Here is a 20,876-nt window from a genome sequence, read left to right as displayed (position 1 = left end):
TTAACAAACCCATGCAAAAAAAAAAAAGGTTTGGAAAAAAATACCGGAGCAGATCAATTTCGGAACAGTTGGCACTCTTTTCTCGACCACGTAAAATTCGTGAATAGTTCTTCTTATAACGTCGACATCAAAATTGCTCAAAGCTACGTTTTCGATGGTTTTATTTCTCTGGCGCTTTTTTTAGGAGATTTAAATTTTGGCTTACCTTCACCTTTTGATTCCCTACGAATTCTTTTAACAGTCAACATTGATACGTCCGCAATTACACTTGCACTGTATGACTTGAGAAAGGGGAAGAAGGAGACGGCCTTCTGACGATTCTTTTTCGCAGAATTTCAGCACATTATTCAATATTCTTTTGCAAGAGCTACTGAAAGGTTTAACACCAGAACTTATTGACTGTACTGGATCCGTCATATACAAATTAATAATAAAAAAATAATGCAAAGAGCGACAACAAAAATCAAGCTACTGCTAGTACAGCGACAGACAAGCACGTGATTTCGCATGTTGGCGACCAATTCGTACATCCTTCATTTCTTTCTCCCCTTCAGCATGAATCGCTATTCTTGGCAAGTCGCTAAGCAGAGATCTACAAACTGTGTACGTACTATATCAGCAAAAATTCGATTTAAACCAGAGTGGCCCAAAACAATTGAAAATTCTTACCAGCCAAGCTACAAATTTTCTTCATTACAGGACCCTCAAGTTAGACAACAATATCAAAAATGCACAAACTTCAAAACAGAAACCACACATCAATCAGTTGACATAGAAGATGAATGGGAAAATCTGAAACAAATTCTCACAAAAGCAGCAACAGAAACCTTAGGAAAAAAGCGCAAATGGATTAGAAAAAGAGGACTACGAGACTGGAACAAAGAAATAGAAAATATAATAATAATAATTTTTTTTTAACAATTTATTATTTCTCAGATAAATTACATACATTATATGAAGAAAATTATGCATAACAAATACTTTCTCGTACATAAAGTTTTTTTTAAAATAATAATAATAATAACAATAATTGTTTATAACATATATTATTATAATATTCATAATGATTATTACAGATGTTTCTTTGCAATTTTACACTCTATATATACAACATCAATGGATATAATCACTCCATATTGCATACGTTTGTTACAGTTATTACATACATTACATGCACTTGGTTACATATGATACATCTTGGATGAGAACTAATTTCTCTGCTTTCATCCTTGAAGCTTATAAGCAAACTTAACTGAAGATGACTCAATAATAATAATAATAATAATAATAATAATAATAATAATAATAATAATAATAATAATAATAATAATAATAATAATAATAATAATAAACAGTTACCAGAAATGGCTAAATTCCAAAACAATAGAATCAGAAATAGAGTATAAAAGAAATAGTGCATTTACAAAACGAGAAATAAGGAAAAAACATAGAGAGAGAGAGAGAGAGAGAGAGAGAGAGAGAGAGAGAGAGAGAGAGAGAGAGAGAGAGATGGAACAGTTTCGTAACTGAACTAGAAAAGGATTTATTTAAGCCACAACCTAAAACCTATGAACATGAATAAAGAAATAAAATAAAATATAAAAATACAAACAATAGATTTAGAAAAATGGGTGACCTATTTCCAAAATCTCTGGACAGATGAGAGCAATGAATTAAAATTTTATAAAACAAAGAATGGCCTAATAGAAATATCACAATGTTAGAACTAAAAAATACAATAAAGCAGATGAAAAATAGGAAAACACCAGGAGAAGATAATATAAATATAGAACTATACAAAAATGCGGGTGAAAAATTTAATGAAAGATTTCTGAAAATTTTTAATATGGTTTGGATGTCTGGAAACACTCCTAACTCTTGGAAAAAAGCACTGGTTATCCCAATCTATAAAAAATGAAATAAAGAAGATTGCAATAACTATTAGGGAATATGTTATATCCTGTATTTAGCAGACAATCAGTCTGCTAAATATAGGATATAAAATATATGCAGGAATATTAAAAGAGAAGCTAAGCAGCATTGTAGAGGGCAAACTACTGGAAGAACAAAATGGTTTCCGAAGAGGCCGATCCTGCATAGATCAAATTTTTACTTTAAAATTATTAATAGAAAAGAGAAGAGAATTTCAAAAACACGTGGTCTTTATTGATTATGAAAAAGCCTCTGACAAAATTAGTAGACAAAAAATAAAAATTGTTTAAAATATTAACCGATTTAAACATACCAAACCAACTTTTACAATCCCTTCAAGAAATATATACAGGATATAAAATAGCAGTTAAATTTGAACACATCTTAGAATGGAAAGATATATCAAGAGGAGTACGACAAGGATGTACCCTCTCACCTCTGGTTTTCAATATACAGGGTGTTCGGGATAAATTTGACAGTTTCGTAAGGAAAAAGAAAATCTTCTTTGTATCTATTAAATTTAATGAATTGACAAAAAAACATTACAGGCAGAGTTAATTACAATACTATCAACAAGATTTACTCAAAATAACCACCATTAGCATCGATCACAGCTTCAATTCTGCTTCGGAACCTCGAACAAGCTGATGCTACAGTCTCCCTGGGAAGGGCCGCAAAAACTGTTTTAATTTTATCCATTAACTGGGCTTTTGTATTACTGGAAGTGCGATTGGTGTCTTTTTCAACTGCGCCCCATACAAAATAATCCATGGGGTTAAGGTCTGGGGAGTTTGGAGGCCAAACATTTGGACTGGTGAAGTCGTAGAACTTTTCAGACAACCATTTTTGACTTTTCCCAGAGGTGTGGCAAGGGGCCGAATCCTGCTGCCATACATACGGCCTAACGGCCTACCATTGCCTACCCTTGTTATCCAGGGCTTGACTACAGTTAGCAACTCCACGAACAAAGCCCGAATTCCAATGCCAGGGTTCTTCAACACCTGTTCCTGCATATTTGCGAGGAATTCTGCTGTACGAACGCAATCAGATCGTCTGCTAGGGATCTTTCTTCTTGCTACATCCTCGTAGTCACCATTGCAAGTCTCTAGTTCATGCCTGATTGTTTTACTGTATTCAGGGAGCATTGGGCAGCAGTCGTAATATCCTTATTTTGATGGCGGGCACGAATCATCATGATACAAGTTATTCTCTTCCATGATTCAGGTGGGTTCCAGCTATCCATCCTTTCTGACATCTTGTATGTGAATGAAGAAGGGTCCAAACTTTTAAATGAAGAGAAGTGTGTGTTAATACATGTAACTTACGGAAAAATATAATTAATTATAAATATGTCAAATTTATCCCGAACACCCTGTATATATAAAAGTATAACAATTTGGAAGCAGCACAACCCATTTGGTATACAAATAACCCCACAAAAGAAGATAGATACACTACTATTTGCATCTGATCAAATAGTGTTAGCTACGTCAGAAAATGATCTACAAAAGATCATTAAAATCATTAAATGATATCTCAAAACAATATAATATAACAATATCTAAAGAAAAAACAAAAATAATGGCATTCAAAGGAGAAAACCCAATAAGAAGTAAAATAGTGATAGATAATAAAATAATAGAACAAGTAAACACTTTCAGATACTTGGGATGTGATCTATCATACGAAGAAGAAAAAGACATAGACACTAAAATATCAAACTTTGTGAAAGTAAATGGCCTAATAAATAATGGTTTGATGTTAAAATTACACTGCCAAAATTACACAAGGAAGAAATTACACAAGGATGAAATTACATGTAAAAATACACTAAGAAAAAATTACACAAATTTGAATATTCACACCGAAGTTTTTTACTTTAGAGTTTTTATATTTTTATAATGAATTTTTTATTTATTTTCAGATCAGAGTTCCGTTAATTTTGTAATACTTTATAAGAACTACCTGTTGACTTTAATTCGATTAAAATATTATTGGTATTTTGTTGTCAAATTAAACACATAAATTTCTTAATATTGCAAAAATTACTTTTATTTTAAAAGATAATATAAAACAAGTACTAAGTCATATAAGCTATACAACGTAAAAATCTAATCGTCTATTAGAGTCGTAATTTTGTACAATATTTGAAATACGTTGTTTTAACGAAATGCACCTACGACGTCCTAGGCTTCGTTGACCAGTTAAATGCTGCAAATAGTTTGTATGTTGTAAAGATAATTCTTTAATAATGTTATCCAAAAATGTCCAAACAACTGGATGGGAACACTGAAAGAGCGACTGAAGTCCATAGTGCCATCCTTCGATACAATTTGTAGTTCTAGCTATACAGTTGGCTGCAGAGTGTCTATGGTTCCAAGGCACTTATAGACACTTATAGACACTTATAAACAACCGTTATTCAATATTTGAATAGAGGTTGTCTATAAGTGCCGTTCCTGAGCTGTCGCCCTCGAATATATGTACGTTTGAAGTAAAGAAGAACTTGCTCGATTTGTTCATTATATTTCTCTAAATTAGAGAACAGATCAGTAACTTCTAAAAATGTTTCTATCACTTCTTCTTCTGGTAAAAGTGCAAGTGATTGTAACATTTAATGTGTACTGCAAATGACTGATTGGATTCATATAGAGATTTTGGTCCACATTCATTTACTTTGCGTATAATAGATTGTGATATGTGGAAAAAAGCAGCCACCAATTTCGATGTTTTCAAACACGGTACGGAAAGCATTCGTAGCTGCTGTTTCAAACTCGGTCAAAATATTTCGTGCTCGAGCTTGAGGAATTTTCTCCAGTAACATGTTCAGCATCTTCTCTTATATTTCTTCCTTTTTCTTCTGGTAGAAGAGCCAGTAGACAAGGAAAAGCGACACCTAAATCATATTGGACATGGACACTGTATAACTGATAATATATTTCTGGAACCGCTTTAAATGTACCATCTGCTAGCCAAAAATCATGAACGACAAGTTGATCTAGAGGAGTCTTGTGACCAATTAGTGTTATACGTTCTGGATCTTCTGCCCCGGAATCATGAATAATCCATTTAGAGTACTTCTCTGGTATTTCAAAGTTTTTGTTATCTGGATTTGACTGAACGTTTCTGATTGTTTTAGCTTTGGATCTATTTAATCGCCTCGTCATGGAGCTCTTCTTCGGTAGGCACATTTGTAATCCGTCTGATACAGTCACTAAACCGTTAGCTATAATTGCACGAGCCGTTACACCTGGATTCGACATTTTTCTTTTTATTTGATTTTCAAGTTGAGGAGCTTCAGATTCAAAAGTCCTATTAACATGACAGTGTTCTGAAGACTCACGGATAATCTTGTTGTCTCTGGTATGGAGCAGCGATCGACAATGTAAAGTTCTAAACTTTGTACAACGCCAATGAATAGTTCCGATAGCAGTTTCACGGTGACGAACAAATTCGAATCCTTTGTAAATTATAATTTGACCACCTTTATTACTAACGCCGTACTCAAAATCAGCCATGGCAAATTAAAAATTAATTTTGAAAAATTAATCACGAAATTTATTAGGTCGCACGATTATACACTAGTTGTATTACGAGTCACTAAACTAGAACTGAAGAATATAAGATAAAAATTTACTTAATATACCTTCACCCAAACAATTCTTAGAAATTCTTAAGCAGTTAATGGTGATTAACAAATGTCGATTGGTTTTTACCTTAGGAAATTATTCCTTGTAAATCTGAGGTAAGGTACTAATTAGGGTAGCTAATCACTACATCATGAGTTTCCAACTCAACCATCTCCCTAATCCCCTTGCCCAAATCCGCACCAGTGATTTGGGCAAGGCCTTCTGCATTAAAAGGAAAAAAATATTTGTGTATTTTTTTTTTCTTTTTTGTTTGTGTAATTTTTTCTTTGTATAATTTCTTCACTGTGTAATTTTGTTCCTGTGAAATTTTGTCCTGACACGATAAATAATATATTTAAGCCATCCCTAGTACAGAAACACACTAGAATCAGACTATATAATGTCTTGTCAAAACGAACTCTACTGTACGGAAGGGAAACATGGGCCATGAAAAGGAAAGATGAAAAACGAATTCAAACAGCAGAAATGAAGTTCCTCAGAAAAACAGCTGGATATACCAAGTGGGACCACAAAACAAATGAAAAAATCTTACAATCAACGAAAATAAAACCAATTAATTACTACATAAGACAGTATAAACAAAAATGGATAGAACATTTAAATCGAATGGACAACAGCAGACTACCAAAAACAACAGCAGACTACCAAAAATAGTATACAGATACAAAATAAGTGGAAAAAGAAGAATCGGAAGACCAAGAAAGAGATGGCATCATGAGACCGGAAGATTCCATGTTAGGAAGAAGAAGAAGAAGATGAAGACAATATATTAATACGTAATTTTCAATTTGCTTTAACAACTTTTGCTCTTTTTTATTTTGTCACTGATGCTGCACAAATTTTAATGTTATGATTTTCAAGTTCAAATTATTCTTCTTGTTTTCCTGCCAGGGATCGCCCGTTATTTCACAGTATCTCCTGTTTTATTTTTGTTTTCCTGTTCCATTTAGGGTAATTTCCAAAAGAGACGCCCGTTTTTTTTTTTTTTTACTTTGATTTCTTAAAGTAATTGATTTTAACTTTCTCAGGCAAACTGCTAACCCAACCAGAAAACTCCTGCATTGACCTGGTATATTGATATAGTCTGCATACTTACGATGGCCCTTCTGGAATTATACATTTACGGTATGCTTCTCCTGTATCCCTCAATCACCTCCACATCACAATCAGGTATAGGTGGGATTAGTTGAAGAAGTACATAATTATCCATGAATATTCTTAGTGGAAAAGATAAGCTGCATATCTTTGTTTCTATGGCTAAACGGATGCATAATATTTAAGGTTTGTTTTATGATGTTTGCATTCGCCATAAATGTTTCTGTAATTTCTGTAATAATAAAAATTGTAATATTTTAATATTTTTTCGGAAATGATCTGATTAATCTTATATTGTAATAGAAAATTATATTTAACTAGCATTATTTAAGTTTAAAGCATAACATAAATCACTAATTTTTTATACTTCATTTTTTTTACGGTAATATTAAGAAACAAACTTCATTGGTCTCCGCAGTCTTCAAATTTTGCTTTTCTTTACAGATAAGCCAAAATTTCTGCACATTATCTTATTTTTCACGAATTCGTTAACAAACGGACCAATACTTGTAAATGATATTCGGTTATAATGAGAGAGTTAATCAAAATCATATTTGTAAAATGAAAGAAACTGGTTCATATTTGAGTATTTTGAGCATTGCAAAATGCAAAAATCCAATATGAATTTGAAGTGTTTTTGTTTTCTTATTTTTCCCAATAGGTGGTGACACTATACTGCCAGATCGATGTGCTGTTATAAATATTACATCACTTCTATCTATGCCAAAACAACAACGAACTGATGTGAAATTTTTGCAATCGTATTTTTCGGATTACTGTGCTTGTTTTGCTGGAGCAAAAAAAAAATGCCACTTCTATATTAGACAGGCTAACCTACCTTCAAATAAAAAAAACAATAAAAATAATAAAATTAATGAATAAAAACCTTATAAAGTTAAGGGGATAATAAATCCCTCATTATTTTAATGCCGGATACGAAACTAGGAGATCGAAATCTAAGAGTTTCATGCCGAAAAACTATCGGCGAGTCCAAGCGTAAGTCAACACCTGGAGAGTACAACACTTGGGCAACTCGTAGCAAAGGTGGAGCAAGATCCGTCAGTATCCTTAATATTTACTCACAATGTAAAACGCAGCTCCTAGGAGATGTATTACTGTTTTACATTATGAGGAGAGGTCACTACCCAGATCGGTTTCGACCTTTGTATAGGTGAAGCGGGCTCTAAAAATAAGACGATCCCAAAAGATCGCCCAACTCAGCATTGTTCCACTCAGTGACAGGCTCACCCCGTCACCGAGAGGAACTTCTCATCAGTGGCTCTACCTAGTGGGAGGCTCACCCCACCACCAAGCAGAGCCATAATCTCAGGGTTGGCCCCACTCAGAGACAAGCAAAAACTTATCCCCAAGCAGAGCCTATCAGAGCCCAAGCCTAACACGCACTGGTTTCAATCCTCTTTGGGGTCTCATCAGTGAGTAGGTAGACCTGGAATACCAAGGTTTAAGTGAACCGAACTTACATATACCCCTACTAACGAATTTCCAGACCGGTGTACCCATATATTATTATTATTACTACGATAAAGAGCCAGAAGGCTATTTTTCTGCGGCGTAAATTAAGTTAAGGGGATAATAAATCCCTCATTATTTTAAAGCCGGATACGAAACTCAGAGATCGAAATCTATCGAAATCTAAGAGTTTCATGCCGAAACTCTTAGATTTCGGCATGAAATATAACTCTAAGAAACTTTTAGAGGACTATCGGCGAGTCCTCTTGGTCCCTTGGTTCGGCGAGTCCTATAGCCTCTTGGCTCTTTATCGTAGTAATAATAATAATATATGGGTACTCTGGTCTGGCAACTCGTTAGTAGGGGTATATGTAAGTTCGGTTCACTTAAACCTTGATATTCCAGGTCTACCTACTCATTGATGAGACCTCAATAAAGGTCGAAACCGGTCTGGGTAGTGACCTCTCCTCATAATGTAAAACAGTAATACATCTCCTAGGAGCTGCGTTTTACATTAATAGAAAATGTTAAGGATAGTGACGGATTTTGCTCCACCTTTGACACGAGTTGCCATAGTGTTATACCACCCAGATGTTGACTTACGCTTCGACTCGACTTAACTTAATTTACACCTCCGGAAAAATAGCCTCTTGGCTCTTTATCGTAGTAATAATAATAAATAAGTACACCGGTCTGGCGATTCGTTAGTAGGGGTATATATAAGTTCGGTTCACTTAAACCTAGGTCTGGTAGGAGGAATGACGGATAGACCGTGATATGAGGTGATTAATACCCTTGGAGGGTAATGGATGGCAATGCTGTAGCCAATGAAGTTCTAACTGAGGCTCGGCTATTGCTATTACCCTCCTGCCATGATCAGAGCTTTAATAGGTCAATAACACCTTATCCATACACTGTCCTCTACAGATAACGGGGAAGATGAAAAGCATTCTTGCTTGGTCCCTTTAAGCCAGTCCTTATAAGGACTATAAACCTAGGTCTACCTACTTCATTTTCGAGTTTCAAGACCAGCTGCTGTTTTTCCCGCGACCGTGATCGAGAGCTTGAAGATCCTGTGCAAACCCTGCTGCATGATATCTGCAAGTCAACTTGGTAAGACCCCTCTCTTGTTATTTTCCTTGTTTTCTCTGGTATTTTGGTTTTTGCCTGGTGCCCATCTGTCAGTCTATTGTCCGTGGACTGGAAGTAAGGAGGCCGTAACACCCGGTTTGTGGCTGTCTATGCCGCGAATAGCCCCCACCAACGAAACGGTTTCTTTGCCGCACTGGAAAACTATTTTCTAGGTGCGCAACACCTGATCGTGGCGAACGACTGGAACTGTATAGAAGATGCACGATATGACAAAATAGGCGGAAACGCTAATAACGGAACTGACGGGTTTCCAGCACTAAAACGTTGCTGCGAAAACTTCGACCTTTTTGATATCTGGAGACGGCAGAATCCACTAAAAGTCGGAACAACGTGGTGCCGTGGTCAGATATCAACAAGTCTCGACAGGTTCCATGTATCCCAGTTTTTAGAACCACCTGTTCTTGGGGTACGTCATATTGCTGTGAGAGGTCTGCTAACAGACCACAAAATGGTTCTATTAAAAATTAGGATACCAGAAATAATCGAAACAGCCAGAGGTCCTTGGAGACTCCCTCCCAATTTCCCCAGTCTTTTTAGCGATAAGCTACAGAACCTCTGTAACGAATGGAGAGACACCAACTGGGACTGCGAACCCTGGCTACAGTTCAAGCCGCAGGCAAGGGAATTCTTTCAGCGGTGTGGGCGTGAAAGGGCACACCAACAGAGACAATGTCTGAGGGAGCTCTATAGGGAGCTCGGCTGGTACCGCACCAACGAGCGGAAAGGAGTTCCCTCTAATGATCTTATCCGACAGGTAGAAATCGAGCTACAGAAAGAGCGGCAGAATAGAGTCGAGACCTCGATTTTCGAGCGAGACTCTATCTCAGATATTTGGAAATACCTTCCACTGCTTTCTACAATCAATAACGGGTGGCGGCAAACGACGAGCGAACGGTTTACCAGATCCAAGAGAATGGCCAACTGCTAAAATCAACCCCTGAAATAATTCGCTTTTTCCATCAGCAGTACCTCGGCGCTTTTTCTGATCAGCAGAGCGCAGATGTTTTCAATGAGTGGGACATCACACGTCTTCCCGAGCATCTTACCGCTCTGCATGACAGGCCGATAACTGCTGAGGAAATAAAAACAGCTTGCAAAACAATGAAGGCAAGAAAAACCCCAGAGTTAGATGGGTTAGGGATAGAATTCTACCGATCTATCTGGGACTACGCACTGTCACTTTTAGTAAAAATATTTAGCGAATTCCTCACTTCGGGAAATATCCCCGAGGAATTCGTTAAAAGCTACACAATTTTTATCCCAAAGAAAGATCGAGATCGCACTTTGGCAGATAGCTGGCGACCGATCTCCCTAACCAATTCGGATTACAAAATATTTGCAAAAATTATCTGCAGCGGCATCAAATGCGGTATAGAAAGAATCATAACAAGCTCCCAGGTTTACGGAATACCGGGTAGATCGATGGAATTAAATATCTTTTTCTTAAGAGATCTATTCCGTCTGGCCAAAAATAAAAATTACCCTTTGGCACTTCTCTCTACGGATCTGGAAAAGGCGTTCGACAGCATCAGACACACGTACTTGCAGGACATCCTTCAGAAAATAGGTGTGGGGTGGAAGCTTTGGCGAACAATTAAAAACATCTACGCAGAGGCCTCCACCCAAATAGCTATCAACGGGTTTCTCGGAACCCGTTCCTATTAAAAAGGGGGTACGGCAGGGCTGTCCACTAATCCCTCTCCTCTTCTTACTCGCGTTGGAACCCCTCATAAGAAAAATAGATAACTCCCTTGCAGTTAGAGGAATACCGTTACCCCTAGTCTCCAGACAGAGCAAAATTGTAGCATATGCCGATGATGTAGTGGCGACGCTGAGAGAAACCGGGTCCATCTACATTTATTTCGGCATATTGCAAAAATTAAGCATGGTCAGTAGGCTTCGCGTTAATACTTCAAAGACAAAAATGAAAATTTTTGGAAATTTCCATAGAAATAACCTTCCCTGTGGTTTAATCCCGCAAACGCAGCCCCTAACAGTACTAGGCGTCCCATTCACTGCGAGCCCGGTACTGCCTGTTGAGAAATTGCGGGAAGAGTGTGCAAAGAAACTAAAACCTTTTAAACCCAATTATTTCTCCTTCTACGGAAGAACAGTAATAGTAAAAACAGTAATAATACCCATGCTAATGCATACAATAAATATAACTAATAAATATAACTAATAAAAAAAAAACTAAGAGAATCAACTTTACAAAATACTAATAGATTTTTTTTGGAACGGAAGAAAGCATGAGGTTAAAAAAGAATATCAAAAACTGAAAACCAATCAGGGGGGTTTCTCATTTCCGAAATTAAACTGCCTATTCTATGCAAACACTCTTAACACCATAAGGGAAGGCCTTAAAATCAAACCATATTTCAGGCTCCGTAATTAAATACTTTCTAGGGTTTTTCTTCCCTACTTCGGGACCACGGGACATGCCGATCCCAGCGCAGAGGTTGTGCCAGAATGGTATTATCCACTATGCCAACAGCTTAAACAATTTAAAACCGAAGGGATAGAAATCCTAAAATTAAAGCCACAAGCAAGATATTGGGAGTTCTTTCGACTTTCCGGATGTGATAAGCCAAATATAGAAACTAACATGGAAACGCTATTTCAAAATATCAGAAATAGCTGGGGACAGCCATTTCACCGGGATCTGGCATGGCGAATAGCCTATGGTCGGCTGCCGGTGAAACTGGTTATGTCCCGATACAATTCAAGACCGTGTGACACCTTCTTCGACGTCTGGCAGAGCGTTGAAACGGTGGGACATTTTTTTTTTTACTTGTGCCTCCCGCCCGACGTATCTGGCAGAGACTAAGTGCAGTACTGGGAATCCAGCCGCTTACACTAGACATGGTCTTGTACCTGCAATTTCCCCCACCAGTCACGAAAATTCAGAAATTTACAATTTCACTCATCAATGTAATCAGGTATCACATCTGCAAAGTGCGGAAAAAGTCCCAAATCAGCGATGAAAACATAATACAAGCCAGAATACTCAACGGAAATATTTCTACCGGCCTAGGTTTTTCGCACAAGAAAGGCTATACTAGGGGATGGGAGGTTTGTAAATAAATGGTGCAAACCTCCTATCCTCTGTGTCCTGAGACAGGGCATAATCATATCGTGTCTATTCCTTTAAAAAGTAACATCTGTTTTTCTCTTTCTTTCTTCACGGGTTCTTACAGTTCATATAGGAGGGGGCAGTTTTGAGAATCCGGGCTGCGAAGGCTTACAGCGAGGCGGTGCTGCTCCTTGTGAGCGGCATCTCTCGGGCCATATTCTTCTCCCAAATCTTGTTTTCCTTCGTGGTGTAAGGTTGGCAAGTTCTTAACTGCTTCTTTAAATAAATAAATAAATTAATTAATTTAAAAAAAACGGCTTAAGTTTTATACTAAAACAGGTGTTAGGAGATGACTTTCACAGACAGCTGGCTAGTTAAATTGTTAATTTAAAATTATTTTACGAGCGCAAATAAGAAAAGTTTATTTCAAAGTTTTTTTTTAAAGAACAGGTGCAAGGATATGATGTTCACAGACCTTTTAGCCATAACCTCTGGGTTATATAGCTAAACAGGTTGACTGAGGCCTCTTTACTATCTCCTACTATCATACTCTACCTTTCGTTCTCCTGCCCTCTTACTACCTGCTGACTCTCAGCAATCTTTATACCCCAAAGGCCGATGATGAAAGACATGAACTCCCATTCCACCTACTCACTGATGAGACCTCAAAAAAAGGCTGAAACCGATCTGGGTAGTGACCTCTCCTTATAATGTAAAACGGTAATACATCTCCTAGGAGCTGCGTTTTACATTGTGAGTAAATATTAAGGATACTGACGGAGCTTGCTACACCTTTGCTATGAGTTGCCCTAGTGTTGTACTCTCCAGGTGTTGACTTATGCTAGGACTCGCCGATAGTTCTTCGGCATGAAACTCTTAGGTTTCGATAGATTTCGGTCTCCGAGTTTCGTATCCGGCTTTAGAATAATGAGGGATTTATTATCCCCTTAACTTAATTTACGCCACCGGAAAAAATAGCCTGTTGGCTCTTTATCGTAAAAACCTTATAAAATTTCGGTTTCCATACGAGTTTCGAACCAAGGTATTTTCATCGACGAAAAATGCTCAAATGCCGACTTCGAGAAGGACGATCTCTCAGAAATGAATTTAGACAAGAACTTTATCCTGGATCATCAAGAATACTGTTTAAATCTAAAAGAATATATTTATTATACGACACTTACCTTTTTTCCTTGATCTCAAAGGAACCATCACAAATCAGTGAAACATATGTAAGTGGAAGATACTTCTCATCAAAACTATTGGTTTCGCAATAAAAAATACTGCTTGGGTTTTCTTAGTAAAAATTCCTATACGTTTTTGTGTATGCATTCTTCTTCTTATATATATTTTTTCTTATTATTCCTTCCCTCCTCTAATAGGGGTAACCACTGTATCGAGGATAAAGTGGTTACCCCTATGCTTCCCGGCGTGTCCAATGTCTGCAGATGCGTGAATTGTTCACAGGCCGGTTTGCCTGTTTTGGGGACGAAAAACCCGAGTTTCCGGGTGAACCCCCCCCTACCTCTGGCTAACTCAGCTGTAGTTTGAAAGAGACCAGATAAAGGTCCCTCACGTCACTGACGGGAATCGAACCCAGGTCTTTCCCACCAAAGGGCTTCGTCTATACTGACACAGCTTCGGAGGCTCCTCTATGCATCGCAGACATTAAACGAATGACCCCCCCCCCATACACAGAACACGGTGAAATAAACTTTATTCATGGATACATTTATTTGGTAATTCTTAAGACAAAAAACTCAATTAATTTTGAAAATTTTATTTAAATGCGTTTTAAAAATGTTTATGTTAAACACATTAAATTCCGTATAGTTAAAATTATACTAAATTAGTCTACTCGCGTGGTTTTAGTAGGATTATGCAACTATTAAAATTGATGAAGTAATTGAATCAAATAATAAAATTTTGGTTTAGCTTAAGCATCTTTTAATTAAATTCTAGGATTGGTCTGCAAATCGTAGAATTCGGGGAAAATAGTATGAAGAATATGCAGTAATCAAATCTGAATTTAAGTTAATGTGTAATTTGATTAAAATTAATACAAGAATTTAATTTTTTGCAAATATAACTGAGCTAAACAATAAATAAACTATTTCAAATAATATGCCCAAATAATAATAACGTTTGGAAACAGTAACCATGTACGCAGAAAACAATGATTCTGGGTATTAAAATTTCAATTCATATATATGGAATTTAAACATGACCTTGGTATGGAGGATATTGTAATTGCATTCATATTTTATAGGCAAATACAAATAAAACTTGACGAGGTTTGAAGTTTTTCAGAGATTATGAAATAGGAGAAGTTTAAAATATAATTTGAATAAAATACATAAGAAAATATGAATATAATTCAGATATAATATAATCTAAATATAAGAATATAAGAAACATTAAATACAACTTGAATAAAAAAAAATAACATTTAAAAAAAATGTTACATATTTTTTTAAATGTTTATTAAGATAAATAAAGATGAACAAACCCGATAAGTTTCGTATGTCGTTTGACTTACATCTTCAGGAGCTAAAGGTAACTAAAAGTTTAAAAACAAGAAATGAGAAATTACTCAAAATAGTCAGGTGATGGTCTGTTGTTATGGTGACTGTTCACGTTCACTCTCTCTGAGGTCTGACTTGGGTATATTTGTATGAATGCGACCCACACTTGGTGTAATATCATACCTTGATTTTTGTTGCATTGCGTTGATTAAACGCCGGACATTGTAGACTTAGCAAACCTATATATGAAAAATTTCGAAAATAATGCATTAAACAACTATCATAAAAAACCGAAAATCTGGCTTCCTTATGTAGACGATATTTTCATCACATGGCCAGGAACAACAGAGTTACTCACTGCTTTTAAAGATTATCTTAATAATCTGCACAACAACATAAAATTCACTTTGGAACAGGAAGAACATAAAACACTTCCTTTCTTTGATATGCTCAGAGAAATCAATAGGAAAAAAAACATTATCTTTCTTTATTTACTGAAACCCACCAACACAGAAAGATTTCTTAATGCTGCCTCACACCACCACCCCATGCAAAAATAAGTTTAATAAAAACCTTAAGGGATACAGCTTACAATATTTCCAGCACAGAAGAAAAGCGGAAGGAATAATTACATTATTTAACACAGATCCTCAAAAAAAAAAAAAGAATGGTTTTGAACCTAAGACAATCAAGAGAATCCTCAACACACCTCCTACAAGAATCTCACAAAAGCAAGATTTCAGATTTCAAGATTTCATGTATGTATCGATTCTGCATTCGGATTTTTTAATTTGATGAACAGTTAGACTGCCATAACAGCATCTAATAGACTATTTTGAGTAATTTCTCATTTTTTGTGTTTAAACTTTTAGTTACCTTTAACCCCCGAAGATATAAGTCAAACGACATACCAAACTTGACGAGTTTGTTTATCTTTATTTATCTTAATAAACATGTGTTCGCAATACTGGAATCTTTCTTTTGAACTACTATACCACAGAAACCTACGCCTACAAACAATTGTTTTATTTGCCATTTATTATAAAAATGGATGTATTTATATTATTCACCAAGTTTAAATATTGTTAGTAGACCACCTCAATCTACAGAATTTTTTGCTGGCATGCCCGTAGCCCTGCGGGATTATATTAGTAGGCCAACAGGCTTACGTCACGGTAAAGACTCCAACATTCTTTACTACTTTCAAACAGGAGACGGCAGGAGACGCTACCTCGATATGAAAAATATCAAGGAGCAGATTCCGATCCTTAATAAGGAGCAGTAACTAGAGGTACTGAAGTTCGTAATGAACAAGCTTGAATCCGACTGGCCGGGTTTTATAAAGCAGTACACTCAAACTAATGATCAGGATGGAGAGAAGGAGGAGGAGACAAGACAAGAAGAATTCACTACTGTTCTGCCATCAAAATCCCCCCGCCAAAACAACTTACAGGGAGAGCATTCAAACAATACACAGAACTACAGAAGACAAGATGGATGAAGACTCACCAACACTGGATGTCTCCAGGAACACCGAAAATGTTCCCCCTGTTATATTAAGAGACAAGGATAAATGGTCCACTGTCTCATCAGCCCTTAGGGAACATAACATCTCATATTCCTGGGCTAAAAACTTAGAGGAAGGAATCAAAATCTGGCCAGCCTCAGTAACTGACTATAGACAAATGACAAAGCTAATGGACAACAAAAGTCTTTCTTACCATACATTTTTGCTTTACCCAGTGAAAAGAATCTGAAGATGGTACTTCGTGGGGTCACCGAAGGTGGCACCACCCCTGAAGAAATCATTGCTGACCTTATGAGTCAGGGCCTGACCCCTGGTGCTAGTACATATATTGACAAGATGCAGAAAACGACCTATGCCACTGGTGCTAGTAGAGATTGACAAGATGCAGAAAAGATATATAAACTGACATGCTATCTGTGGCCTCAGAATTTCTACTGTGCGGCTGAGGAAAAAGTCGTCAGCTGGACAGTGCCATAGGTGCGAAAGTTTTGGACCATGCTCAAAAACTATGCAAGGCCAACTTCAGCTGTCCAAAATGCGGCGAGGGACACCAGACGGATCACATGCACCAAATTAAGCTCCACGACAGCTAAATGCGCCAACTTCGGAGGACCTCACACTTCCAACTACAAGGAGTGCATTGCACACACCTAAAGAACCGCGGGTCAGCAAAAACTGCCCTTCCACCACCCCGCAGCGACACTCAGGGTATCCGTGCAGGACGACCCCCGGTCGAAATAATCTCCAGTTCGAGAACTCAGGAGGAAAAACAAACTGCAGCAGTGACCAAAACTTATGCCGAGGCCGCATGAGCTAAGGTTATTCCATCCCATGAAAAAATAAGCTCTAATCTAACGTCAGTATTAACTGCCTCACTAGCTACCATGTTACAGGAATTCAGCATGACAAATCCTTCGCCGTCCTCCAAGAAACGATTCCTGCAAGGTACCCATTCACTTCTGATAGCTCTAAATCATTAATAAAAGGAAATATAAGCCTAACTCCCTCATTATCACTGCGTGGAACGCAAATGGACTGAGCAACAAACCCTGGAACTGCAAGAGTTCACTCACAGATACAATCCTGATATAGTCTTAGTAAATGAAACACATCTTAGGCCAGCTAATAGCTCTAAATTACGGGGCTAAGTGCTGCACAAAACAAATAGACTCACCGCCAGTGGAGGAGGCACTGCCGTATGTGCAATAAAAACTACCTAGGCCACAATGCCCTGACCAACCCAAAAACCATGAACCTAGAGATAACAGGTATTGAAGTTCATACAAACAATGTTGGTAGTATCAAATTTTATGCTGTATACAATCTACCCAGCATTCCATTAGTGGTATCTGACTTAGACTTCATTCTTGGCTCCACAGACTCCATCATTATGTCTGAAGACTTTAACGCCAAGCATACAGCTTGGTACAACTCCACAATCAATGGCAAAGGTCGTATTTTAAACAATAATTCAGCACGAAACTTAATTGTTATATCCGGACCCACAGAGTACTCACCCATCACAGCCCAGCTGGAAGCGCAGATGTACTCGACATAGCCATTCTCAGAAACATCAGATACCAATATCAACTGGAAACGCTAAACGAGTTATATTCTGACCAAAACCCCATTCTGCTTAAGCTGGGCACACAAGAGCAATTTTCTCCTGCGCACTCCTTTATATCTGGTGATAAGCTCTACAGAACTCTCAGATCACATCGGCCCAGCACCTATTATCCACAATAAAGAGGAAATAGATATAGCCGTAAACAACCTTACTAGCCAAATCAAAAAAGCAATAGCATCAATTTCGCAAATTGCAGTGTTTCACCTAAGCGGTCGGATCCCTGATGAAATCATGGACCTAATAAGATCAAAAAACAAAGCCAGAAAGAGATACTCCAATACAAGAACCCCGCAAGATAAAACAATTCTGAATAACTTAAACAGACAAGTCCGTTAAGCTCTTCAAAAACATCGTGACCACGATTGGGGACCAAACTAACTAATTTAAACCCAGAGGACAACTCCATTTGGAAATTCTTGAGAACCCTCTGCACTAAACGCCAACCCATACCCCTAATACAGACCAAGAAAGGAATTGCTCACACAGACAAAGAAGAAGCCTAAGTTCTAATTGTCAGTCTAGAAACACAATGTAACTCTCCCTGTTATGAAAATTTAAACATCAATTTTATCTACAAGATTCGCCTTCGCGTCAACAGGTCTGGAGACAACAAAAGGATAATTCAGAACCTATCACACCCACATCTACAGCAGAAATTACCCATCTGAACAACAATAAGGCTCCAGATCCAGATGGCATCACAAACAGAATAATCAAACTTTCCCTACAAAAGCAATTGTGCATCTAGGTCAACATAATCAATGCCATTCTCAGATTCCAGTACGTTCCCATAACTTCGAAGATGGTGAATATCACATCAATCAAAAAGATTGGAAAGAACCCTCAACTCCCCGAAAGCTACAGACCTATCAGTCTTCTATCCATCCTTGGAAAGGTAGCGGAAAAAGTCATTCTTACAAGGCTTCAAACAGCAACGGATAAATTAGGAATTATTCCGAATGAGCAGTTTGGATTCAGAAAAAACCATAGTACTGTACAACAAATACGCTGACTGGTCGAATATATTAAAAAGGTTTCAACTGGAATCTCCACACAGCTGCGGTCATTATATATGCTGCGAAGGCTTTTGATAACGTGTGGCATCAGGATTTTCTATACAAACTTATCAAATTGAATATACCAATCAAGCTAATAAAAATAATCGACACACACACACACACACCGCACACGCACACGCACACCACACACACACACACACACACACACACACACACACACACACACACACACACACACACACACACACACACACACACACACACACACACACACACACACACACACACACACACACACACACACACACACACACACACACACCTCAAAGGCAGATACATGCAGGTCAAAATAAACGAAACTGTATCAACCAGATGCAAGATCCTAGCAGGTGTGCAGCACGGCTCACTTCTGGCCCCCTGCTATTTTCATCTACATAGCTGATATCCATCTAATCCCAAGTACAATAATCACCGCATTATATGCAGATGATACTGCTTTACTAGCAAGATCTCTCAGCCCCAACTGGCAATCAGAAGACTTCAAAGCAGTATTCACACACTCGAGAAGTGACTGATGGACTGGAAGATCCAAGTAAATCCCCAAAAAAGTTCAGTCATATTGTTTTCCAAAAAGAAGGTCCAGATTAAGAGGATATCTCGGCATGACGCTTGACAAAAAACTCCAATTAAGCAGTCATATAAAACACATAGGCTCGAAGACATTCAAAGTAATCGCTCAATTCTACCCCATGATCAACAGAAGAAGCAAACTGGATACTCGGAATAAACTACTCATGTACAGAATGGTAACACGCTCAGTCATCACACACGCATCTCCTGCACGGAGCCATACATCGAATACAAATAAGCAAAACCTGCAGAGAACAGAAGAAATGAGTGAGGATGATCCCGGATGCCCCATGGTTCATTAGAAACTCCCAGATTCACAGAGAAATCAACATTCCCTACATCTCATCCCTCCTCCATGATCTACCAGAAACGTTCTTCAATAAGACAAGCAATCATCCAAACCTGCTGATCAAGCAAACTTCAGACTACTATGAAGCAGAATTCTACAAATACAAAAGACCCGAGTCAATCCTATGCTTAGCTGAACACAGCTCATCTCACTGCCCTTCCAGGGCGAGCTTAAAGCTCAATAAATCTCCACTCAAAGAGCTTCCCTGTCAGATAAAGGGGAATATCAAAAGCATTTATTCTTTACCACCCATCAAGCTAGTAACGTTCTGCTGTCAATCATAACCTTTCAGAATCTGTGCTCCCAGAAAGTGGTATATTAAAATTGTGTGACTGACAGCAGAACGTCAGTTGATATTGGTATTTATGAAATATATTAAACCATCTTTCGAGGAGGAGGACATTGTTTTTAAGAACAAGCCATGTGTTAACCAACTTTCACAGCTAGAAGCATTTATCATACCTTGCAATCTCCTACTCCTAATATACCGATGTTCAAAACGAGATCTTTCCATCAAATGAGCAACCATATATTCATCTATAGTTCTCCAATGTTCATAAACCATAATATGTTGCAGTAAGTAGTTTGTATATTGGTAAATTAAATTTCTATAAGCCATGCTATGATTGATTAGGAAAATGAAAAGCAATTTTTGCTCTACTCATGTGAATTATTTATTTCATAGAGAATGAAAAAGGAAGTTGCGAATGAACGAAATTATGATTATCATAACGTGTTCTGAACAAACCGTTTTATTTGATTAGACGGATTTTCATTGTTGCTCTTACAGGAAGGGGGGAAAGTTTCCTTTCTTTGCCGCAAAATG

Source organism: Typopeltis vanoorti, chromosome 6, assembly GCF_054136105.1.
Source record: "Typopeltis vanoorti isolate ZY-2024b chromosome 6, IOZ_Tvanoo_1.0, whole genome shotgun sequence".
In the NCBI taxonomy this organism is placed as follows: domain Eukaryota; kingdom Metazoa; phylum Arthropoda; class Arachnida; order Uropygi; family Thelyphonidae; genus Typopeltis; species Typopeltis vanoorti.
Note: the sequence above shows the minus strand (reverse complement) of the source record.